Consider the following 27197-nt stretch of genomic DNA (forward strand, 5'->3'; position numbering starts at 1 on the left):
TAATGAGAATGAATGGAGTGTGCCTGAGGGTGTCTTCCTCTATAGGTAATTGGCTAAAAAATGTGAAATTTAATTTTCAATTTTGAATTAATAAGAGAAGAAATGGGATGAATGTTAAGATTCACATGGAGGGAGGTAAAAATCACAAAAGAAAAGTGGAATGAATGTTGTGATTTACAAGGAGAGGGATGACGTCAGGAATGGATGAAAGTGAGCAAGTTTGAAAATATGTATAATTATGTGCATGTATGTTTGCAAGTATATTATCATTATTATTATACTTGATCACAAAGTATTATAATAATATAAGTATCAAATTAAAATATTATAAGTATTATAATAATAATAAGGGGAGTGGGGGAGGAAATGGGATGTATTTTGGGAAGCAGTGATGGCTTGCATAAAAGAAGCTTGTGACATAAGAAGCGTGGGAGGTGGGCAGATTAGAAAGGGTAGTGAGTGGTGGCATGAAGAAGTAAGATTATTAGTGAAAGAGAAGAGAGAGAGGCATTTTGATGATTTTTGCAGGGAAATAGTGCAAATGACTGGGAGATGTATTAAAGAAAGAGGCAGGAGGTCACGAGAAATGTGCAAGAGGTGAAAAAGAGGGCAAATGAGAGTTGGGGTTAGAGAGTATCATTAAATTTTGGGGAGAATAAAAAGATGTTTTGGAAGGAGGTAAATAAAGTGCATGAGACAAGAGGACAAATGGGAACATCGGTGAATGGGGGCTAATGGGGAGGTAATAACAAGTAGTGGTGATGTGAGAAAGAAATGGAGTGAGTATTTTGAAGGTTTGTTGAATGTGTTAGATGATAGAGTGGCAGATATAGGTTGTTTTGGTCAAGGTGGTGTGCGAAGTGAGAGGGTTAGGGAGAATGATTTGGTAAACAGAGAAGAGGTAGTGAAAGCTTTGCGGAAGATGAAAGCCGGCAAGGCAGCAGGTTTGGATGGTATTGCAGTGGAATTTATCAAAAAAGGGGGTGACTGTGTTGTTGATTGGTTAGTGAGGATTTTCATTGTATGTATGGCTCATGGTGAAGTGCCTCAGGATTGGTGGAATGCATGCATAGTGCAATTGTACAAAGGCAAAGGGCATAAAGGTGAGTGCTCGAGTACAAAGGTATACGTTTGTTGAGTATTCCTGGGACATTATATGGAAGGGTATTGATTGAGAGGGTGAAGACATGTACAGAGCATCAGATTGGGGAAGAGCAGTGTGGTTTCAGAAGTGGTAGAGGATGTATGGATCAGGTGTTCGCTTTGAAGAATGTATGTGAGAAATACCTGGAAAGACAAATGGATTTGTACGTAGCATTTATGGATCTGGAGAAGGCATATGATAAGAGTTGATAGAGATGCAAGTTGCTGGAAGCAGTGAAAAGTTTTTATCAAGGTTGTAAGGCATGTGTATGTGTAGGAAAAGAGGAAAGTGATTGGTTCTCAGTGAATGTCGGTTTGAGGCAGGGGTACGTAATGTCTCCATGGTTGTTTAATATGGGTGGGGTTGTTAGGGCGGTGAATGCAAGAGTTTTGGAGAGGGGCAAGTATACAGTCTGTTGTGGATGAGAGGGCTTGGGAACTGAGTCAGTTTTGTTCGCTGATGATACAGCGCTGGTGGCTGATTCAGGTGAGAAACTGCAGAAGTTGGTGACTGAGTTTGGTAAAGTGTGAAAGAAGAAAGCTGAGAGTAAATGTGAATAGGAGCAATGTTATTAGGTACAGTAGGGTACAGGGACAAGTCAATTGAGAGGTAAGTCTGAATGAAGAAAAACTGGACGAAGTGAATGTTTTAAATATCTGGGAGTGGATTTGGCAGCGGATGGAACCATGGAAGCGGCAGTGAGTCACAGGGTGGGGAGGGGGCAAACGTTCTGGGAGCGTTGAAAAATGTGTGGAAGGCAAGAATATTATCTCGGAAAGCAAAAATGGGTATGTTTGAAGGAATAGTGGTTCCAACAATATTACATGGTTGTGAGGTAGAGGCTATAGATAGGGTTGTGCGGAGGAGGGTGGATGTGTTGGAAATGAGATGTTTGAGGACAATATGTGGTGTGAGGTGGTTTGATCGAGTAAGTAATGAAAGGGTAAGAGAGGTGTGGTAATAAAATGAGTGTGGTTGAGAGAGCAGAAGAGGGTGTATTGAAATGGTTTGGTCACATGGAAAGAATGAGTGAGGAAAGATTAACAAGGAGGATATATGTGTCAGAGATAGAGGGAACGAGGAAAAGTGGGAGACCAAATTGGAGGTAGATGGATGGAGTCAAAAAGATTTTGAGCGATTGGGGCCTGAACATGCAGAAAGGTGAAAGACGTGCAAAGAATAGAGTGAATTGGAGCGATGTGGTATATCGGGGTCAACATGCTGTAAATGGATTGAACCAGGGCATGTGAAGCGTCTGGGATAAACCATGGAAAGTTTTGTGGGACCTGGACGTGGAAAGGGAGCTGTGGTTTCGGTGCATTATACATGACAGCTAGAGACTGAGTGTGAACGAATGTGGCCTTTGATGTCTTTTCCTAGTGCTACCTCGGGCGCGTGCAGGGGGAGGGGGTTGTCATTTCATTTCATGTGTGGAGGGGTAGCGATGGGAATGAATAAAGGCAGCAAATATGAATTACGTACATGTGTATATATGTATATGTCTGTGTATTTATATACATGTATACATTGAAATGTATAAGAATGTATATGTGCGTGTGTGGATGTGTTTGTATATACATATGTATGAGGGTGGGTTGGGCCATCTTTCATCTATTTCCTTGCGCTACCTCGCTAACGCGGGACACAGCGACAAAGTATAGTAAATAAATAAATAAAATAAATAAAAAAAAGTTTTGGAAGGAGTTAAATAAAGTGCATACGACAAGAGAACAAATGGGAACATCAGTGTAGGGGGCAAATGGGGAGGTAATAGCAAGTAGTAGTGAAGTGAGAGGGAGATGGAGTGAGTATTTTGAATGATGATAGAGTGGGAGATATATGGTGTTTTGGTCAAGGTGGTGTGCAAAGTGAGAGGGTCATGGAGAATGATTTGGTAAACAAAGAAGAGGTAGTGAAAGCCTTACGGAAGATGTGTATATATATGGGTGGGTTGGGCCATTCTTTCATCTGTTTCCTTGCGCTACCTCGCTAATGTGGGAAACAGCAACAAAGTGTAATAAATAAATAAATATATATATATATAATATATATATATATATATATATATATATATATATATATATGACCATTATCCCTGGGGATGGGGAGAAAGAATACTTCCCACGTATTCCCTGCGTGTCGTAGAAGGCGACTAAAAGGGGAGGGAGCAGGGGGCTGGAAATCCTCCCCTCTCGTTTTTTTTTTAATTTTCCAAAAGAAGGAACAGAGAAGGGGGCCAGGTGAGGATATTCCCTCAAAGGCCCAGTCCTTTGTTCTTAACGCTACCTCGCTAATGCGGGAAATGGCGAATAGTATGAAAAAAAAAAAATATATGACCATGTGAGGAAAGACTGTGACCAAACCATTTCAAAACACCCTCATCAGCTCTCTCAACCACACTCTTTTTATTACCACACATTTCTTTTACCCTTTCATTACTTAATCGATCAAACCACCTCACACCACATATTGTCCTCAAACATCTCATTTCCAACACATCCACTCTCCTCCGCACAACACATTCTACAGCCCATGCCTTGCAACCATATAACATTGCTGGAACCACTATTCCTTAAAACATACCCATTTTTACTCTGTGAGATACCGTTCTCCCCTTCCACACAATCTTCAACGCTCCCAGAACCTTTGCCCCCCTCCCCCACCCAGTGACTCACTTCTGCTTCCATGGTTCCTACCGCAGCTAAATCCACTCCCACATATCTAAAACACTTCACTTCCTCCATTCAAACTTACCTCCCAATTTACTTGTCCCTCACCCCTACTGAACCTAATAACCTTGCTCTTATTCACATTTACTCTCAGCTTCCTTCTTTCACACACTTTACCAAACTCAGTCACCAAATTTTGCAGTTTCTCACTCGAAGTAGCCACCAGCACAGTATCATCAACGAACAAAAACTGACTCGCTTCCTAAGCCCTCTCATCCACAACAGACTGTGTACTTGCCATTCTCTCCAAAACTCTTACATTCACCTCCCTAACAACCCCATCCATTAACAAATTAAACAACCATGGACATATCACACACCCCTGCTGCAAACCAACATTCAGTGGGAACCAATCACTTTCCTCTTTTCCTACTCATACATATGCCTTTGATATAAACTTTTCACTGCTTCTAGCAATTTACCTCCCACATCATATAATCTTAATGCCTTCCACAGAGTATCTCCATCAACTCTATCATATGCCTTCTCCATATCCATAAATGTTACATGGAAATCCATTTGTTTTTCTAAGTATATCTCACATACATTCTTCAAAGCAAACACCTGGTCCACACATCCTTTACCATTTCTACCACACTCCTATTCCCCAATCTGATGCTCTGTACATGCCTTTACCCTCTCAATCAATACCTTCCCATATAATTTACCAGGAATACTCAACAAACTTATACCTCTGTAATCTGAACACTCACCTTTATCCCCTTTGCCTTTGTACAATGGCACTATGCATGCATTCTGCCAGTCCTCCTCCGGCACTCCACCATGAACCATACAAACTTTGAATATCCTTACCAACCAGTCAACAAAACAGTCACTCCCTTTTTTTAATAAATTCCACTGCAATACCATCCAAGCCCGCCACCTTGCTGGCTTTCATGTTCCGCAAAGCTTTCACCACCTCTTCTCTGTTTACCAAACCATTCTCCCTGACCCTCTCACTTCGCACACCACCTCGACCAAAACACTGTATATCTGCCACTCTATCATCTAAAACATTCAACAAACCTACAAAATAATTACTCCACCTCCTTCTCACTTCACCACTACATGTTATTACCTCCTCATTTGCCCCCTTCACCGATGTTCCCATTTGTTCTCTTGTCTTATGCACTTTATTTACCTCCATCCAAATCATCTTTTTATTTTCCCTAAAATTTAATGATGCTCTCTCACACCTATTCTCATTTGCCCTCTTTTTCCCCTCTTGCACCTTTCTCTTAACCTCTTGCCTCTTTTGTTTATACATCTCCCAGTCATTTGCAGTATTTCCCTGCAAAAATTGTCTGAAAGCCTCTCTCTTCTCTTTCACTAACAATCTTACTTCTTCATCCCACCACACACTAATCACCACCTGTCTGATCGGCCCACCTCCTACATTTCTCATGCCACAAGCATCTTTTGCATAAGCCATCAGTGCTTCCCTAAATACATCCTCCCCCACTCCCTTTATGTCATTTGCTCTCACCTTTTTCCATTCTGCACTCAATCTCTCCTGGTACTTCCTCACACAAATCTCCTTTCCAAGCTCACTTACTCTCTCCAAGCTCTTCATCCCATTATTTTCTCTTCTTTTCTGAAAGCCTCTACATATCTTCACCTTCACCTCCACATGATAATGATCAGACATCCCTCCAGTTGCCCCTCTCAGCACATTAACATCCAAAAGTCTCTTTCTTGCGCCTATCAATCAACACGTAGTCCAATAATGCTCTCTGACCATCTCTCCTACTTACATACTTATACTAATGTCTATCTCTCTTTTTAAACCAGGTATTCCCAATCACCAGTCCTTTTTCAGCACACAAATCTACAAACTCTTCGTGCATCAAAACTGCTAACACATTCACTCAGCTGCTCCCACAACACTTGCCTCTCATGATCTTTCTTCTCATCCCAGGTGCATGGGCACCAATAGTTACCATCACTCTCCATCCACTTTCAGTTTTACCCATATCAATCTAGAGCTTACTTTCTTACACTCTATCACAGACTCCCACAACTCCTGCTTCAGGAGTAGTGCTACTCCTTACATTGCTCTTGTTCTCTCACCAACCCCTGATTTTACTCCCAAGACATTCCCAAACCACTCTTCCCCTTTACCCTTGAGCTTCATTTCATTCAGATCCAAAACATCCAGGTTCCTTTACTTAAACACACTACCTATCTCTCCTTTTTTCTCATCTTGGTTACATCCACACACATTCAAACACCCCAATCTGAGCTTTCGAGGAGAATGAGCACTCCCCACACGACTCCTCCTTCTGTTTCCCTTTATAGAAAGTTAAATACAAGCAGGGGAGCATTTTTACGCCATATTCTGCAGAGGATAAAGAAGAAAGAATACTTCCCACGCATTCCCGCGTGTCGTAGAAGGCGACTAAAGGGAACGGGAGTACATGAGGTATTCAGTGTTGTAAATGGAAATGGTTAAGAGCTTGTAGATTTGTGTCCTGAAAAAGGACTGGTGATTGGGAATACCTGGTTTAAAAAGAAAGATATACATAAGTATACGTATGTAAGTAGGAGAGATGGCCTGAGAGGGCTATTGAACTACGTGTTAATTGACAGGCAGGTGAAAAAGAGACTTTTGGATATTAATGTGATAAGAGGGGCAACTGGAGGGATGTCTGATCATTATCTTGTGGAGGCAAAAGTGAAGATTTTTAGAGGTTTTCAGAAAAGAGGAGAGAATGATGGGGTGAAGAGAGTGGTGAAAGTAAGTGAGCTTGGAAAGGAGACTTGTGTGAGGAAGTACCAGAAGAGATTGAGTGCAGAATGGAGAAAAGTGAGAGCAAATGACATAAGGGGAGTGGGGGAGGAATGGGATGTATTTAGGGAAGCAGTGATGGCTTGTGCAAAAGATGCCTGTGGCATGAGAAAGGTGGGAGGGGGGCAGATTAGAAAGGGTAGTGAGTGGTGAGATGAAAAAGTAATATTGTTAGTGAAAGTGAAGAGAGAGTTTGGACAATTTCTGCAGGTAAATAGTGCAAATGACTGGGAGATGTATAAAAGAAAGAGGCTAGAGGTCAAGAGAAAGGTGCAAGAGGGGAAAAAGAGGGCAAACGAGAGTTGGGGTGAGAGAGCATCATTAAATTTTAGGGAAAATGAGATGATTTGGAAGGAGGTAAATAAAGTGCGTAAGACAAGAGAACGAGTGGGAACATGGGTGAAGGGGGCAAATGGGGTGGTAATAACAAGTAGTAGTGAAGTGAGAGGGAGATGGAGTGAGTATTTTGAAGGTCTGTTGAATATGTGTGATGATAGAGTGGGAGATATAGGGTGTTTTGCTTGAGGTGGTGTGTGAAGTGAGAGGGTTACACAGAATGATTTGGTAAACAGAGCAGAGGTAATGAAAGCTTTGCAGAAAATGAAAGCCAGGAAGGCGGCGGATTTGGATGGTATTGCTGGGGAATTTATTAAAAAAGGGGGTGACTGTGTTGTTGTTGAGGATATTCAATGTATTTACAGTTCATGGGAAGTGCCTGAGGATTGGCGGAATGCACATATAGTGCCATTGTACAAACGCAAAGGGAATAAAGGTGAGTGTTCAAATTACAGAGGTATAAGTTTGTTGAGTATTCCTGGGAAATTATATGGGAGCGTATTGATTGAGAGGGTAAAGGCATGTACAGAGCATCAGATTGGGGAGGAGCAGTGTGGTTTCAGAAGTGGTAAAGGATGTGTGAATCAGGTGTTTGCTTTGAAGAATGTATGTGAGAAATACTTAGAAAAGCAGATGGATTTGTATGTAGCATTTATGGATCTGGAAAAGGCATATGATAGAGTTGATAGAGATGCTCTGTGGAAGGTATTAAGAGTATATGGTGTGGGAGGTAAGTTGCTAGAAGCAGTGAAAAGCTTTTATCGAGGATATAAGGCATGTGTATGAGTAGGAAGAGAGGAAAGTGAGTGGTTCCCAGTGAATGTTGGTATGTGGCAGGGGTGTGTGATGTCTCCATGGTTGTTTAATTTGTTTATGGATGGGGTTGTTAGGGAGGTGAATGCAAGAGTTTTGGAGAGAGGGGCAAGTATGCAGTCTGTCATGGATGAAAGGGTTTGGGAAGTGAGTCAGTTGATGTTCATTGATGATACAGTGCTGGTGGCCGATTCGGGTGAGAAACTGCAGAAGTTGGTGACTGAGTTTGGTAGTGTGTGAAAGAAGAAAGCTGAGAGTAAATGTGAATAAGAGCAAGATTATTAGGTTCAGTAGGGTTGAGGGACAAGTAAATTGGGAAGTCTGAATGGAGAAAAACAGGAGGAAGCGAGTCGTTTTAGATATCTGGGAGTGGATTTGGCAATGGATGGAACCATGGAAGCGGAAGTGAGTCATAGGGTGGGGGAGGGGACAAAGGTTCTTGGAGCTTTGAAGAATGTGTGGAAGGTGAAAACATTATCTCAGGGAGCAAAAATGAGCAAAAATGGGTATGTTTGAAGGAACAGTAGTTCCAACAAAGTTATATGGTTGTGAGGCATGGGCCATAAATAGGGTTGTGCAGAGGAGGGTGGATGTGTTGGAAATGAGATGTTTGAGGACTATGTGGTGTGAGGTGGTTTGATCATGTAAGTAATGAAAGGATGAGAGAGATGTGTGGTAATAAAAAGAGTGTGGTTGAGAGAGCAGAAGAGGGTGTATTGAAATGGTTAAATGGTTTGGTCACAGAGATAGAATGACTGAGGAAAGACTGACAAAGAGGATATATGTGTCAAAGTTGGAGGGAATGAGAAGTGGGAGACCAAATTGGAGGTGGAAGGATGGAGTGAAAAAGATCTTGAAACATACAGGAGGGTGAAAGGCGTGCAAGGAATAGAATGAATTGGAATGATGTGGTATACCGGGGTTGACGTGCAGTCAATGGATTGAACCAAGGCATGTGAAGTGTCTAAGGTAATCCATGGAAAGTTTTGTGAGGTGTGGATGTGGAGAGGGAGCTGTGGTTTTGGTGCATTACACATGACAGCTAGAGATTGAGTGTGAACGAATGTGGCCTTTGTTGTCGTTTCCTGGCGCTACCTCTTGCACTCGAGGGGGGAGGGGGGTGCTGTTTTTCATGTGTGGTGGGGTGGCAGCAGGAATGGATGAAGGCAGCACGTATGAATATGTACATGTGTATATATGTATATGTATGTGTATGTATACTTTGAAATGTATAAGTAGGTATATGTGCATGCGTGGGCATTCATGTATGGGTGGGTTTAACCATCCTTTTGTCTGTTTCCTAGCGCTACCTCGCTAACGCGGGAGACAGCGTCAAAGTATAATAAAGAAATAAATATATATTTTCATACATTCATCATTTCCCACGTCAGCGAGGTAGCATTAAGAACAAAGGAACGAGCCTTAGAAGGACTATCCTCACTTGGCCCCCCTTCTCTGTTCCTTCTTTTAGAAAAGTAAAAATGGGAGGGGAGGATTTCCAGCCCACCCGCTCCCTCCCCTTTTAATCATCTTCTACAGCAAGCAGGGAATACGTGGGAATATTCTTTCTCACCAATCCCCAAGGACTGTGTTGTTGATTGGTTGGTAAGGATATTCAATGTATGTATAGATCATGGTGAAGTGCCTGAGGACTGGTAGAATGCATGCATAGGGCCATTGTACAAAGGCAAAGGGGATAAAGCTGAGTGTTCAAATTATAGAGGCATAAGTTTGTTGAGTATTCCTGGGATAAATCATATGGAAGGGTAAAGGCATGTAGAGAGCATCAGACTGGGGAAGGGCAGTGTGGTTTCAAAAGTGGTAGAGGTTGTGTGGATCAGGTGTTTGCTTTGAACAGATGGATTTGTTTGTGGCATTTATGTATCTGGAGAGGGCATATGATAGGGTTCATAGAGATGCTTTGTGAAAGGTTTTAAGAGTAAGTGTATGGTGTAGGAGGGAAGTTGCTAGAAGCAGTGAAAAGTTTTTACTAAGGATGTAAGGCATGTGTATGAGTAGGAAGAGAGGAAAGTGATTAGTTCCCAATGAATATTGGTTTGTGGCAGGGGTGTGTGATGTTTTCATAGTTGTTTGATTTGTTTATGGATGGGGTTGTTAGGGAAATGAATGCAAGAGTTTTGGAGAGAGAGGTAAGTATGCAGTCTGTTCTGTATGAAGGGGCCTGGGAAGTGAGTCAGTTGTTGTTCGCTGATGATACAGCACTGGTGGCTGATTTGGGTGAGAAACTGCAGAAGTTGGTGACTGAGTTTGGTAAAGTGTGTGAAAGTAGAAAGTTGAGAGTAAATGTGAATAAGAGCATGGTTGTTAGGTTCTGTAGGGTTGAGGGACATGTTAAATAGGAGGTAAGTTTGAATGGAGAAAAACTGGAGGAAATGAAGTGTTTTAGATATCTGGGAGTGGACTTGGCAGCGGATGGAACAGAAGCGGAAGTGTCACAGAGTGGGGGAGGGGGCGAAGGTTCTGGGAGGGTTGAAGAATGTGCAGAAGGCGAGAATGTTATCTCGGAGATCAAAAATGGGTATTTTTGAAGGAATAGTGGTTCCAACAATGTTACATGGTTGCGAGGCATGGGCTATAGATAGGATTATGAGGAAAAGGGTGGATGTTTTGAAAATGAAATGTTTGGGGACATTATGTGGCATGAGGTGGTTTGATTGGGCAAATAATGAAAGGGTAAGAAAGATGTGTGGTAATAAAAAGAATGTGGTTGAGAAATCAGAAGAGGGTGTGTTGAAATGGTTTGAACACATGGAGAGAATGAGTGAGAAAAGATTGACAAAGAGGATATATGTGTCAGAAGTGGAGGGAAGGAGAAGTGGGAGACCAAATTGGAGGTGGAAGGATGGAGTGAAAAAGATTTTGAACGACCGGGGATGGGTGAAAGCTGTGGAAGAAATCGGACCAATGTGGTATACCGGGTTCAACATGCTGTCAATGGATTGAACCGGGGCATGTGAAGCATCTGGGGTAAACCATGGAAAGGTCTGTGGCACCTGGATGTGGAAAAGGAGCTGTGGTTTCAGTGCATTACAAATGACAGCTAGAGATAGAGTGTGAATGAATGTGGCCTTTTTTGTCTGTTTCTGGCACTACCTTGCTGGGGGGGATGCTATTTCATGTGTGGCAATGTGAAAGGATAAAGGCAGCACATATGAATTTGTACATGTGCGTGTGTGGGTGTTATGTATAAATATGAGTAGATGGGTGAGATTGGCCATTCCTCGTCTGTTTCCTTGTGCAACCTCTCGAACATGGGAGATGGCGATTAAGTATGATAAATGAATATATATAACATATATCATACTTAAGCGCTGTTTCCCATGTCAGCGAGGTAGAGCAAGAAAACAGATGAAGAATGGCCCAACCACTCATATACACATATATATACATAAACACCCACATACGCACGTATACATACATTTACATACACAGACATAAACATATATATACACATGTACATATTCATACTTGTTGCCTTCATTCATTCCTGTCACCACCCTGCCACAGAAGAAACAGCATTCCCCACCCCCTCTCTCTCTTCAGTGAGATAGTGCCAAGGAAAGACAAACAGGCCATGTTCGTTCACACTCAGTCTCTAGCTGTCATGTGTAATGCACTGAAACCACAACTTCCTTTCCACATCCAGGCCCTATACACCTTTCCATGGTTTACCCCAGACACTTCCCATGCCCTGGTTCAATCCATTGACAGCACTTCGACCCCGGTATAACATATCGTTCCAATTCACTCTATTCCTTGCAAATCTTTCACCCTCCTGTATGTTCAAGCCCTGGTTACTCATAATCTTCTTCACTCCATCCTTCTACTTTCAATTTGGTCTCCCGCTTCTCCTTCTTCCCTTCATCTCTGACACATATATCCTCTTTGTCAATCTTTCCTCACTCATTCTCTCCATGTGTCCAAACCATTTCAACACATCCTCTTCTGCTCTCTCAACCACACTCTTTTTATTACCACACATCTCTCTTACCCTTTCATTACTTACTCGATCAAACCACCTCATGCCACATATTGTCCTCATACATTTCATTTCCAACACATCTACCCTCCTCTGCAAAACCCTATTTATAGCTCATGCCTCACAACCATATAACATTGTTGGAACAACTATTCCTTCAAACATACCCATATTTGCTCTCCGAGATAATGTTCTCGCCTTCCACACACTCTTCAATGCTTCTGGAATCTTCATCCCCTCCCCCACCCTGTGACTCACTTCCACTTCCATGGTTCCATCTGCTGCTAAGTCCACTCCCAGATATCTAAAACACTTCACTTCCTCCAATTTTGCTCCAATCAAACTTACCTCCTAATTAACTTGCTTCTCAATCTTACTGTACCGAATAACCTTGCTCTTATTCAGTTTCACACCTGAATCAGCCACCAGTGCTGTATCATAAGTGAACAAAAACTGACTCACTTCCCAAGCCCTCTCATCCACAACAGGACTGCATTCTTGCCCATCTCTCCAAAACTCTTGCATTCACTTCCCTAACCACCCCCATCCATAAACAAATTAAACAATCATGAAGATATCATGCATCCCCTGCCATAAAGTGACATTCACTGGGAACCGATCACTTTCTACCTACTCGTTCAGATGCCTTATATACTTGGTAAAAACTTTTCACTGCTTCTAGCAACTTACCTCCCACACCATATACATTTAATATCTTCCAGATTGCATGTCTATGAACCCTATCATATGCCTTCTCCAGAGCCATAAATTCTACATACAAATTCATCTGTTTTTCTAAGTATTTCTGATATACATTCTTCAAAGCAAACACCTGATCCACACATCCTCTACCACTTCTGAAACCACACTGCTCTTCCCCAATCTGATGCTCTGTACATGCCTTTACCCTCTCAATCAATACCCTCCCATATAATTTCCCAGGAATACTCAATAAACTTATGCCTCTGTAGTTTGAACACTCACCTATCCTCTTTGCCTTTGTACAATGGCACTATGCATGCATTCCGCCAATCCTCAGGCACTTCAACATGATCCATACATACAATGATTATCTTTACCAACCAATCAACACAGTCATCCCCTTTTTAATAAATTCCACTACAATACCATCCAAACCTTCCGCTATGCCAGCTTTCATCTTCAGCAAAGCTTTGACTTTCTCTTCTCTGTTTACCAAACCATTCTCCCTGACCCTCTCATTTCGCACTCTCTTCTCTGTTTACCAAACAATTCTCCCTGACCCTCTCATTTCGCACACAACCCTGACCCAAACACCCTATATCTGCCACTCTATCATGAAACACATTTAATAAACCTTCAAAATACTCACTCCACCTTCTCACTTCATCACTACTTGTTATTACCTCCCCATTTGCCTCCTTCACCCATGTTCCCATTTGTTCTCTTGTCATATACACTTTATTTACCTCCTTCCAAAACATCTTTTTATTCTCCCTAAAATTTAATGATACTCTCTCACCCAAACTCTCATTTGTCTTTTTTACGTCTGCTGCTGCTTTCTTCTCTACATCTCCCAGTCATTTGCAAAACTTCCCTGCAAAAATCATCCAAAGGCCTCTCTCTTCTCTTTCACTATCAATCTTACTTCTTCATTCCACCACTCTCTACCCTTTCTGATCTGCCCACCTCCCACCTTTCTCATGTCACATGCATCTTTTGTGCAAGCCATCACTGATTCCCTAAATACATCCCATTCCTCCCCCACTCCCCTCATGTCATTTGCACTTAATCTCTCTTGGTACTTCCTCACACCAATCTCTCCTCCCTAACATTCTCTCTTCTTTTCTGAAAACCTCTACAACTCTTCACCTTTGCCTCCACAGGATAGTGATATACATCCCTCTAACTGCCCCTCTCAGGAAATTTATATCCAAAAGTCTCTCTTTTACACTCCTATCAATAAACATGTAATCTAATAATGCCCACTGACCATCTCACCTACTCACATATGTATACCTATATATATCTCTCTTTTTAAACCAGGTATTCCCAATGACCAGTCCTTTTTCAACACACAAATCCACAAGTTCACCATTTCCATTTACAACACTGAACACTCCATGTACATCAATTAGACCCTCAACTGCGATGTTTCTCACCTTCGTATTCAAATCACCCATCACTACAACTCGGTCTTGTGCATCAAAACTGCTAATACGCTCAGCTGCTCCCAAAACACTTGCCTCTCATGATCTTTCTTCTCATGACCAGGTGCATAGGCACCAAGAGTCACCCATCTCTCTCCATCCACTTTATTTTTTACCCACATCAATCTACAATTTACTTTCTTACACTATCACATATTAAACAACTCTTGCTTCAGATGTGACACTCCTTCCTTCGCTCTTGTCCTCTAACCAACCCCTGACTGTACTCCCAAGACATCCCCAAAACCACTCTTCCCCTTTACCCTTGAGCTTCATTTCACTAAGAGCCAAAACATCCAGGTTCCTTCCCTTAAACATACTACCTATCTCTCCTTTCTTCTCATCTAAGTCACATCTACACACATTCAGACACCCAGTCAGAGCCTTTGAGGAGGATGAGCACTCTCTGCATGACTCCTTCTGTTTCCCCTTTTAGAAATTTAAATACAAGGGGGGGGGGGGTGTCCAGCCCTCGCTCCCGCCCTCTTTAGTCGCCTTCTATGACACACAGGGAATACATGGGAAGTACTCTTTCTTCCCAATCCCCAGGGATATATTTATCATTTATTATGCTTAGTCGCTGTCTCTCATGTTAGCGAGGTAGTGCAAGGAAACAGATGAAAGAATGGCCCAACCCACCCACATACACATGTATATACATAAATGCCCACACACGCACATATATGTACCTGTACATGTCAAGGTATACATACATATACATACACAGACACATACATATATACACGTTTACACATCCACACTTGCTGCCTTCATCCATTCCCGTTGCCACCCTGCCACAAATGAAAAGGCACCCACCCCCCAACCCGTGCACACAAGTGAGGTAGTGCTAAGATAAGACACTCAGTCTCTAGCTGTCATGTGCAATGCACAGAAACCACAGCTCCCTTTCCACATCCAGGCCCCACAGAACTTTCCATGGTTTACCCCAGATGCTTCACATGCCCTGGTTCAATCCACTGACAGCACGTTGACTCTGGTATACCAAATCGTTCCAATTCACTCTATTCCTTGCATGCCTTTCACCCGCCTGCATGCTTAGGCCTTGATCGCTCAGGATCTTTTTCACTCCTTCCTTCCACCTCCAATTTGGTCTCCCACTTCTTCCCTCCACCTCTGACACATATATCCTCTTTTCTCACTCATTCTCTCCATGTGTCCAAACCATTTCAACACACCCTCTTCTGCACTCTAAACCACACTCTATTACCACACATTTCTCAACCTTTCATTACTCAATCAAATTACCTTACACCACATATTGTCCTCAAACATTTCATTTCCAACACATCCTCCCTCCTATGCACAACCATATCTATAGCCCATGTCTCACAACCATAAAACATTGTTGGAACCACTACTCCTTCAAACAAACCTATTTTTGCTCTCAGAGATAACGATCTCACCTTCCATGCATTCTTCAATGCTCCCAGAACCTTCACCCCCCCCCCCCCCCCCCCCCCCCCAACTCACTTCTGCTTCTATGGTTCCACCTGCTGATAATTCCACTCCTAGATATCTAAAACACTTCACTTCCTCCAGTTTTTCTCCATTCACACTTACCTCCCAATTACCTTGTCCCTCAACCCTGCTGAACCTAATAACCTTGCTCTTATTCACATTCACTCTCAGCTTTCTTCTTTCACACGCTTTACCAAACTCAGTCACCAACTTCTGCAGTTTCTCACCCAAATCAACCACCAGTTCTGTATCATCAGCGAACAACTGACTCACTTCCCAAGCCCTCTCATCCAGAACAGATTGAAAACTTGCCCGTCTCCAAAACTCTTGCATTCACCTTCCGAAGAACCCCATCCATACACAAATTAAACAACCATGGAGACATCACGCAACCTTGCTTCAAACCAACATTCATTGGGAACCAATCACTTTCCTCTCTTCCTACTCGTACACATGCCTTACATCCTTGTTAAAAACTTTTCACTGCTTCTAGCAACTTACCTCCCAAACCATATACTCTTAAAACCTTCCACAAAGCATCTCTATGAACCCTATCATATGCCTTCTCCAGATACATAAATGCTACATACAAATCCATCTGTTTTTCTAAGTATTTCTCACATACATTCTTCAAAGCAAACACCTGATCCACACATCCTCTACCTCTTGTGAAACCACATTGATCTTCCATAATCTGATGCTCTGGACATGCCTTTATCCCCTCAATCAATACCCTCCCATATAATTTCTCAGGAATACTCAACAAACGTATGCCTCAGTAATTTGAACACAACTTTATCCCCTTTGCCTACGTATGATGCATCCCGCCAATTCTCAGGCACCTCACCATGATCCATACATACAGTGAATATCCTTACCAACCAATCAACAAAACAGTCACCCCTTTTTTTTTTAATAAATTCCACTGCAATACCATCCAAACCCGCCGCCTTGCTGGCTTTCATCTCCTGCAAAGCTTTCACTACCACTTCTCTATTTACCAAACCATTCTCCCTGACCCTCTCACTTCGGACACGACCTCAACCAAAATACCCTATATCTCCCACTCTATCATCAAACATATTTGACAGACCTTCAAAATATTCACTGCATCTCTTCACTTCATCACTACTTGTTATTACTTCTCCATTTGCCCCCTTCACCGATATTCCCATTTGTTCTCTTCTACACACTTTATTTACCTCATTCCAAAACACTTTTTATTCTCCTTAAAAATTAATGATACGCTCACCCCAGCTCTCATTTGCCCTCTTTTTCACCTCTTGCACCTTTCTCTTGACCTCCTGCCACTTTCTTTTATACATCTCCCAGTCATCTGCACTACTTCCCAGCAAAAATCATCCAAACACCTCTCTCTTCTCTTTCACTAACATTCTTACTTCTTCATCCCACCTTTCACTCCCCTTTCTAATCTGCACACCTCCCACCTTTCTCATGCCACAATCATCTTTTGCGCAAGCCATCACTGCTTCCCTAAATACATCCCATTCCTCCCTCACTCCCCTTTGTCATTTGCTCTCACCTTTTGCCATTCTTCACTCAATCTCTCCTGATACTTCCTCACACAAGTCTCCTTTCCAAGCTCACTTACTCTCACCCCTCTCTTCTCCCAAACATTCTCTCTTCTTTTCTGAAAATTTCTACAAATCTTCACCTTTGCCTTCACAAAATAATGATCAGACATCCCTCCAGCAGCCCCTCTCAGCAGATTAACGTCCTAATGTTTCTCTTTCGCACGATTATCAATTAACATGTAATCCAATAACGCCCTCTGGCCATCTCTCCTACACACATATGTATACTTATGTATATCTCTCTTTTTAAACCAGGTATTCCCAATCACCCATCACTATAACCTGGTCTCGTGCATCAAAGCTGCTAACACACTCACTCAGCTGCTCCTATAACATTAGCCTCTCATGATGTTTCTTTGCATGACCAGGTGCACAGGCACATCACCCATCTCTCTCCATGCACTTTCAGTTTTACCCATATCAATCCAGAGTTTACTTTCTCTATCACATATTCCCACAACTCCTGCTTCAGGAGGTTTGCTACTCCTTACGTTGCTCTTGTCTTCTCACTTCCTCTCATTAACTTCCCACATATTTCTTGCATGTCATAAAAGGTGACTGAAAGGGGAGGGAGCAGGAGGGCTGGAAATCCTCCCCTCCAGTTTTTACTTTTCCAAAAAAAAAGGAATAGAGAAGGGGGCCAAGTGAGCATTTTCTCTCTTAGGCTCAGTCCTCTGTTGTAATGCTACCTCACTAATGCAGGAAATGGTGAAAATGCATTAAAATAAAATGTGTAGGAGTAGGAAGAAAGGAGAGTAATTGGTTCCTAGTGAGTGTCGGTTTACAGCAAGGGTGTGTGACGTCACCGTGGTTGTTTAAATTCTTTATGGATGGGGTGGTTAGGGAGGTGAATGCAAGAGTTCTGGAGATAGGGACAAGCATGCAGTCTGTTGTGGATGAGAGGGCCTGGGAAGTGAGTCAGTTGTTGTTCACTGATGATACAGCTTTGGTGGCTGAATCGGGTGAGATATTGCAGAGGTTGGTGATTGAGTTTGGTAAAGTGTGTGAAAGGAGAAAGTTGAGAGTAAATGTGAATAAGAGCAAGGTTTATCAGGTTCAGTAAGGTTGAGGGACAAGTTAATTGGGAGATAGGTTTGAATGGAGAAAATCTGGAGGAAGTGAAGTGTTTTAGATATCTGGGAGTGGACTTAGCTGCAGATGGAACCATGGAAGCGGAAGTGAGTCACGGTGGGGGAGGGGGTGAAGGTTCTGGGAGCGATGAACCTTCACCCCCTCCCCCACCGTGACTCACTTCCACTTCCATGGTTCCATCCGCAGCTAAGTCCACTCCCAGATATCTAAAACACTTCACTTCCTCCAGATTTTCTCCATTCAAACCTACCTCCCAATTAACTTGTCCCTCAACCTTACTGAACCTGATAAACCTTGCTCTTATTCACATTTACTCTCAACTTTCTCCTTTCACACACTTTACCAAACTCAATCACCAACCTCTGCAATTTCTCATCCGATTCAGCCACCAAAGCTGTATCATCAGTGAACAACTGACTCACTTCCCAGGCCATCTCATCCACAACAGACTGCATGCTTGTCCCTATTTCCAGAACTCTTGCATTCACCTCCCTAACCACCCCATCCATAAAGAATTTAAACAACCACGGTGACGTCACACACCCTTTCTGTAAACCGACAATCACTAGGAACCAATTACTCTCCTTTCTTCCTACTCCTACACATTTTATTTTAATGCATTTTCACCTTTTCCTGCATTAGTGAGGTAGCATTACAACAGAGGACTTAGCCTAAGAGAGAAAATGCTCACTTGGCCCCCTTCTCTATTCCTTTTTTTTGGAAAAGTAAAAACTGGAGGGGAGGATTTCCAGCCCTCCTGCTCCCTCCCCTTTCAGTCACCTTTTATGACATGCAAGAAATATGTGGGAAGTTAATGAGAGGAAGTGAGAAGACAAGAGCAAAGTAAGGAGCAGCAAACCTCCTGAAGCAGGAGTTGTGGGAATATGTGATAGAGAAAGTAAACTCTGGATTGATATGGGTAAAACTGAAAGTGCATGGAGAGAGATGGGTGATGTGCCTGTGCACCTGGTCATGCAAAGAAACATCATGAGAGGCTAATGTTATAGGAGCAGCTGAGTGAGTGTGTTAGCAGCTTTGATGCACGAGACCAGGTTATAGTGATGGGTGATTGGGAATACCTGGTTTAAAAAGAGAGATATACATAAGTATACATATGTGTGTAGGAGAGATGGCCAGAGGGCGTTATTGGATTACATGTTAATTGATAATCGTGTGAAAGAGAAACTTTAGGACGTTAATGTGCTGAGAGGGGCTGATCATTATTTTGTGAAGGCAAAGGTGAAGATTTGTAGAAATTTTCAGAAAAGAAGAGAGAATGTTTGGGAGAAGAGAGCGGTGAGAGTAAGTGAGCTTGGAAAGGAGACTTGTGTGAGGAAGTATCAGGAGAAAGTGAGTGAAGAATGGCAAAAGGTGAGAGCAAATGACATAAGGGGAGTGAGGGAGGAATGGGATGTATTTAGGGAAGCAGTGATGGCTTGGAAAGCAAAAATGGGTATGTTTGAGGGAATAGTGGTTCCAACAATGTTATATGGTTGCGAGGCATGGGCTATAGATAGGGTTGTGTGGAGGAGGGTGGATGTGTTGGGAATGAGAAGTTTGAGGACAATATGTGATGTGAGGTGGTTTGACTAAGTAATGAAAGGGTAAGAGAGATGTGTGGTAATAAAAAGAGTGTGGTTGAGAGAGCAGAAGAGGGTGTTTTGAAATGGTTTGGTCACATGGAGAGAATGAGTGAGGAAAGACTGACAAAGAGGATATATTTGCCAGAGGTGGAGGGAACGAAGAGAAGTGGAAGACCAAATTGAAAGTGGAAGGATGGAGTGAAAAAGATTTTGAGTGATTGGGGTCTGAACATGCTGGAGGGTGAAAGGCGTGCAATGAATAAAGTGAATTGGAACGATGTGGTATTCCGGGGTCGTCGTGCTGTCAATGGATTGAACCAGGGCATGTGAAAAGTCTGGGGTAAACCATGGAAACTTTTGTGGGGCCTGGATGTGGAAAGGGAGCTTTGGTATTGGTGCATTACACATGACAGCTAGAGACTGAATGTGAATGAATGTGGCCTTTGTTGTCTTTTCCTAGTGCTACCTCACGCGTGTGTGGGGGGCTGTCATATCATGTGTGGCGGGGTGGTGACGGGAATGAATAAAGGCAGCAAGTACGAATTATGTACATGTATATATATGTATATGTCTGTGTATGTACATATATGTATATGTTGATATGTATAGGTATGTATATGTGTGTGTGTGGACGTGTATGTATATACATGTCTATGTGGGTGAATTGGGCCTTTCTTTCGTCTGTTTCCTTGTGCTACCTTGATAACGCGGGAGACAATGAGAAAGTATAATGATGTAAAAAAAAAAAGGGAAACAGAAGAAGGAGTCATGCGAGGAGTGCTCATCCTCCTCGAAGGCTCAGATCGGGGTGTCTAAATGTGTGTGGATACAACCAAGATGAGAAAGAAGGAGAGATAGGTAGTATGTTTGAAGAAAGGAACCTGGATGTTTTGGCTCTGAAGAAAACAAAGCTCAAGGGTAAAGGGGAAGAGTGGTTTGGAAATGTTTTGTGAATGAAGTCAGGGGTTGGTAAGAGGACAAGAGCAAAGGAAGGAGTAGCACTACTCTCTGAAACAGGAGTTGTGGGAATATGTAACAGAGTGTAAGAAAGTAAACTCTAGATTGATAAGGGTAAAACTGAAAGTGGATGGAGAGAGATGGGTGATTATTGGTGCCTATGCACCTGGGCAGGCATGAGAGGAAAGATCTTGAGAGGCAAATGTTTTGGGAGCAACTGAGTGAGTGTGTTAGCAATTTTGATGCACGAGAATGGGTTATAGTGATGGGTGATTTGGGTGCAAAGGAGAGTAATGTGGCAGTTGAGGGAATAATTGGTGTACATGGGATGTTCAATGTTGTAAATGGAAATGGTGAAGAGCTTGTAGATTTGTGTGCTGAAAAAGGACTGGTTTGGTGATTGGGAATACCTGGTTTAAAAAGAGAGATATCCATAAGTATACGTATGTAAGTAGGAGAGATGGCCAGAGAGCATTATTGGATTACGTGTTAATTGATAGGTGCATGAAAGAGAGACTTCTGGATGTTAATATGCTGAGAGGTGTAACTGGTGGGATGTCTGATCATTATCTTGTGGAGACGAAGGTGAAGATTTGTAGAGGTTTTCAAAGAAGAAGAGAGAATGTTGGGGGTGAAGAGATTGGTGAGAGTAAGTGAGCTTAGGAAGGAGACTTGTGTGAGGAAGTACCAGGAGAGACTGAGTGCAGAATGGAAAAAGGTAAGAGCAAAGGACGTAAGGGGAGTGGGGGAGGAATTGAATGTATTTAGGGAAGCAGTGATGGCTTGCGCAAAAGATGCTTGTGGCATGAGAAATGTGGGAGGTGGGCAGATTAGAAAGGGTAGTGAGTAGTGGGATGAAGAATTAAGATTATTAGTGAAAGAGAAGAGAGAGGCATTTGGACAATTTTTGCAGGAAAATAGTGCAAATGACTGGGAGATGTATAAAAGAAAGAGGCAGGAGGTCAAGAGAAAGGTGCAAGAGGTGATAAGGAGGGCAAATGAGAGTTCAGGTGAGAGACTATCATTAAAGTCTAGGGAGAATAAAAAGATGTTTTGGAAGCAGGTAAATAAAGTGTGTAAGACAAGAGAACAAATGGGAACATCAAAGAAGGGGGCTAATGGGGAGGTAATAATAAATAGTGATGTGAGAAAGAGATGGAATGAGTATTTTGAGGGTTTGTTAAATGTGTTAAATAATAAAGTGGCAGATATAGGGGGTTTTGGTCGATTTAGTGGGTGAAGTGAGAGGGTCAGGGAGAATGGTTTGGTAAACAGAGAAGAGGTAGTGAAAGCTTTGCGGAAGATGAAAGCTGGCAAGGTGGTAGGTTTGGATGGTACTGTAATGGAATTTATTAAAATAGGGGGTGACTGTGTTGTTGAATGGTTGGTGAGGATATTCAATGTATCTATGGTTCATGGTGAAGTGCCTGAGGATTGGCGAAATACATGAATAGTGCCACTATATAAAGGCAAAGGGGATAAAGGTTAGTGTTCAAATTACAGAGGTATAAGTTTGTTGAATATTCCTGGGAAATTATATGGGAGGGTACTGATTGAGAGGGTGAAGGCATATACAGAGCATCAGATTGGGGAAGAGCAGTGTGGTTTCAGAAGTGGTAGAGGATGTGTGGATCAGGTGTTTGCTTTGAAGAATGTATGTGAGAAATACTTAGAAAAACAAATGGGTTTGTATGTAGCATTTATGGATCTGGAGAAGGCATATGATAGAGTTGATAGAGATGGTCTGTGGAAGGTATTAAGAGTATATGGTGTGGGAGGCAAGTTGTTAGAAGCAGTGAAAAGGTTTTATCAAGGATGTAAGGCAAGTGTTCGAAGTAGGAAGAGAGGAAAGTGATTGGTTCCCAGTGAATGTCGGTTTGCGGCAGGGGTGCGTGATGTAAGAATTTGGAGAGAGGGGTAAGTATGCACTCTGTTGTGAATGAGAGGGCTTGGGAAGTGAGTCAGTTGTTGTTCGCTGATGATAACAGCGTTGGTGGCTGATTCAGGTGAGAAACTGCAGAAGCTGGTGACTGAGTTTGGTAAAGTGTGTGAAAGAAGAAAGCTGAGAGTAAATGTGAATAAGAGCAAGGTTATTAGGTACAGTAGGGTTCAGGGACACGTCAATTGGGAGGTAAGTTTGAATGGAGAAAAACTGGAGCAAGTGAAGTGTTTTAGATATGTGGGAGTGGATAAAGCAGCGGATGGAACCATGGAAGCAGAAGTGAGTCACTGGGTGGGGAGGGGGCGAAGGTTCTGGGAGCGTTGAGGAATGTGTGGAAGGTGAGAACAATATCTCGGAAAGCAAAAATGGGTATGTTTGAAGGAATAGTGGTTCTAACAATGTTATATGGTTGCGAGGCTTGGGCTATAGATAGGGTTGTGTGGAGAAGGGTGGATGTGTTGGAAATGAGATGTCTGAGGACTATGTGGTGTGAGGTGGTTTGACAGAGTAAGTAATGAAAGGGTAAGAGAGATGTGTGGTAATAAAAAGTGTGGTTGAGAGAGCGGAAGAGGGTCTATTGAAATGGTTTGGTCTCATGGAGAGAATGAGTGAGAAAAGATTGACAAAAAGGTTATAAGTGTCAGAAGTGTAGGGAATGAGAAGTGGGAGACCAAACTGGAGGTGGAAGGATGGAGTGAAAGAGATTTTGAGCGACTGGGGCCTAAACATGCAGGAGGGTGAAAGGTAAGCAAGGAATAGAAAGAATTGGAACGATGTGGTATACTGGGGTCGACGTGCTGTCAGTGGATTGTACCAGGGCATGTGAAGTGTCCGGGGTAAACCATGGGAAGTTTTGTGAGGTCTGGATGTGGAAAGGGAGCTGTGGTTTCGGTGCATTACACATGACACCTAGAGACAGAGTGTGAACAAATGTGGCCTTTGTTGTCGTTTCATGGCACTACCTTGCATATACATAAAAGCTCATACACGCACAAATACATACATATACATATCAACATATACATAAATATACATTATTATATTTTTATTTTTTTATTTTGCTTTGTCGCTGTCTCCCGCGTTTGCGAGGTAGCGCAAGGAAACAGAAGAAAGAAATGGCCCAACCCACCCCCATACACATGGATATACACACACGTCCACACACGCAAATATACATACCTATACATCTCAATGTACACACATATATACACACACAGACACATACATATATACCCATGCACACAAATCACACTGTCTGCCTTTATTCACTCCCACTGCCACCTCGCCACACATGGAATACCATCCCCCTCCCCCCCTCATGTGTGCGGGGCAGCGCTAGGAAAAGACAACAAAGGCCTCATTCGTTCACACTCAGTCTCTAGTTGTCATGCAATAATGCCCGAAACCACAGCTCCCTTTCCACATCCAGGCCCCACACAGCTTTCCATGGTTTACCCCAGATGATTCACATGCCCTGATTTAATCCACCGACAGCACGCCAACCCCGGTACACCACACCGATCCAATTCACTCTATTCCTTGCCCGCCTTTCACCCTCCTGCATGTTCAGTCCCCGATCACTCAAAATCTTTTTCACTCCATCTTTCCACCTCCAATTTGGTCTCCCACTTCTCCTCGTTCCCTCCACCTCCGACACATATATCCTCTTGGTCAATCTTTCCTCACTAATTCTCTCCATGTGCCCAAACCATTTCAAAACACCCTCTTCTGCTCTCTCAACCACGCTCTTTTTATTTCCACACATCTCTCTTACCCTTACATTACTTACTCGATCAAACCACCTCACACCACACATTGTCCTCAAACATCTCATTTCCAGCACATCCACCCTCCTGCGCACAACTCTATCCATAGCCCATGCCTCGCAACCATACAACATTGTTGGAACCACTATTCCTTCAAACATACCCATTTTTGCTTTCCGAGATAATGTTCTCGACTTCCATACATTCTTCAAGGCTCCCAGGATTTTCGCCCCCTCCCCCACCCTATGATTCACTTCCGCTTCCATGGTTCCATCCGCTGCCAGATCCACTCCCAGGTATCTGAAACACTTTACGTCCTCCAGTTTTTCTCCATTCAAACTTACCTCCCGATTTACTTGACCCTCAACCCTACTGTACCTAATAACCTTGCTCTTATTCACATTTACTCTTAACTTTCTTCTTTCACACAATTTACCAAACTCAGTCACCAGCTTCTGCAGTTTCTCACATGAATCAGCCACCAGCGCTGTATCATCAGCGAACAACAACTGACTCACTTCCCAAGCTCTCTCATCCACACCAGACTTCATTCTTGCCCCTCTTTCCAAAACTCTTGCATTCACCTCCCTAACAACCCCATCCATAAACAAATTATACATACACAGACATATACATATATATACACATGGACCAGCGTGCATTCATCCATTCCTGAATGAAGTCAGGAAAGAGGCCACATTCGTTCACACTCAGTCTGTAGCTGTCATGTATAATGCAGTGAAACCTCAGCTCCTTATCCACATCCAGGCCCCACAGACCTTTCCATGGATTACCCCAGATGCTTCACATGCCCTAGTTCAGTTCCCTGATAGCATGTCAACCCCAGTATACCACATTGTTCCAATTCAGACCTTTCCTTGCATGCCTTTCACCCTCCTGTATGTTCAGGCCCCGATTGCTAAAAATCTTTTTCACTCCATCCTTCCACCTCCAATTTGGTCTCCTACTTCTCCTTGTTCCCTCCACCTCTGAAACATATATCCTCTTTGTCAATCTTTCCTCACTCCTTCTCTCTATATGTCCAAACCATTTCAACACACTCTCCTCTGCTCTCTCAACAACACACTCTTTACATTTCCACATATCTCTTACCCTTTCTCTACTTACTAGATCAAACCACCTCACACCACATACTGTCCTCAAACATATCATTTCCACCACATCCACACTCCTTCCGTTGGAAGAGAGGAGAGTGATCGGTTCCCAGTGAATATCAGTCTGTGGCAGGGTTGTGTGATGTCCCCATGGTTATTCAATTTGTTTATGGATGAGGTGGTTAGGGAGGTAAATGCAAAAGTTTTGGAAAGAGGGGCAAGTATGCAGTCTGTTATGGATGAGAGGGCCTGGGAAGTGAGTCAGTTGTTTGCTGAAGATACAGCTCTAGTGGCTGATTAAATAAGAAACTGTAAAAGTTGGTGACTGAGTTTGGAAAACTGTGTGAAAGGAGAAAGGTGAGAGTAAACATGGATAGAGCAAGGTTATTAGGTTCAGGAGGGTTGAGGGACAAGTGAATTGGGATGTAAGCTTGAATGGAGAAAAATTGGAGGAAGTTGGGTGTTTTAGATATTTGGGAGTGGATTCAGCAGCGGATGGAAGCGGAAGCGAGTCACAGGGTAGGGGAGGGGGTGAAGGTTCTGGGAGCGATGAAGAATGCGTGAAAGGAGAGAATATTATCTCAGAGAGCAAAAATGGGTAAGTTTGAAGGAATAGTAGTTCCAAAAATGTTGTATGGTTGTGGAGCAAGAGAGAGTTGTGGTAACAACAAGAGTGTGATTGAGAAAGCTGAAGAGGGTATACTGAATTGGTTTGGACAAATGGAGAGTATGAGGAAAGGTTGACAAAGAGGATATATGTGTCAGAACAGGGAAAGAAAACTGGAGGTGGAAGGATGGAGTGAAGAAGATTTTGAGCAATTGGTACCTGAACATGCAGAACTGTGAAAGGCATGCACAGGAAAGAGTGAATTGGAATGATGTACTACAGACTGTTCATAGCACTTTGCTGCCTGTTTATCACATCATTCCAATTCACTCTATCCCTTGAATGCCTTTCACTATTTTGAATGTTCAGGTCCCATCCTTCCATCTCCAATTTGATCTCTCCCTTCTCCTTTTACCCTCCACTTATGACACGCATATCCTCCTTGTCAACCTCTCATCACTCATTCTCTCCATATGTCCAAATCATTTCAGCACACCCTCTTTTGCTCACTCAACCACACTCTTCTTATTACCACACCTTTCCCTTATCCTTTTATTTCTTACTTGATCAAACCACCTGACATCCAATACTGTCCTCAAAAATTTCATTTCAACCACATTCACCCTTCTCAGCATATCCTTGTCTACAGCCCATGACTTGTATCCATACAATATTGCTAAGATTAATTTTTTTTTTTCATACATATTTGCCATTTCCTGCATTAAGAACAGGACTGAGCCTTGGAGGGAATATCCTCACTTGGCCCCTTCTCTTTTCCTTCCTTTGGAAAATTAAAAATGAGAGGGGAGGATTTCCAGCCCCCGGCTCCCTCCCCTTTTAGTTGCCTTCTACAACACACAGGGAATACGTGGGAAGTATTCTTTCTCCCCTATCTCCAGGAATTGCTGGGACTAATATACCTTCAAAAATAGTCATATTTGCCCTCCCGGAACCTTCACCCCCTCACTCACCCTATGACTAATTTCTGCCTCCATGGTTGCAATCACCATGTCTACTCTAAGGTATCTGAACATTTCACTCCTTCAAATTTTCTCTAAACAC

At 42.7% G+C, this 27197-nt stretch overlaps 1 protein-coding gene across 1 annotated transcript in view; it reads right to left on the reverse strand.

The window, feature by feature from the left end:
• The window catches only part of Ptp99A (Protein tyrosine phosphatase 99A), a 1440930-nt gene that overhangs the window by 4320 nt on the left and 1409413 nt on the right, over positions 1 to 27197 (reverse strand). The window lies entirely within an intron of this gene.

This window comes from Panulirus ornatus, chromosome 1, assembly GCF_036320965.1.
Source record: "Panulirus ornatus isolate Po-2019 chromosome 1, ASM3632096v1, whole genome shotgun sequence".
Classification (NCBI taxonomy): domain Eukaryota; kingdom Metazoa; phylum Arthropoda; class Malacostraca; order Decapoda; family Palinuridae; genus Panulirus; species Panulirus ornatus.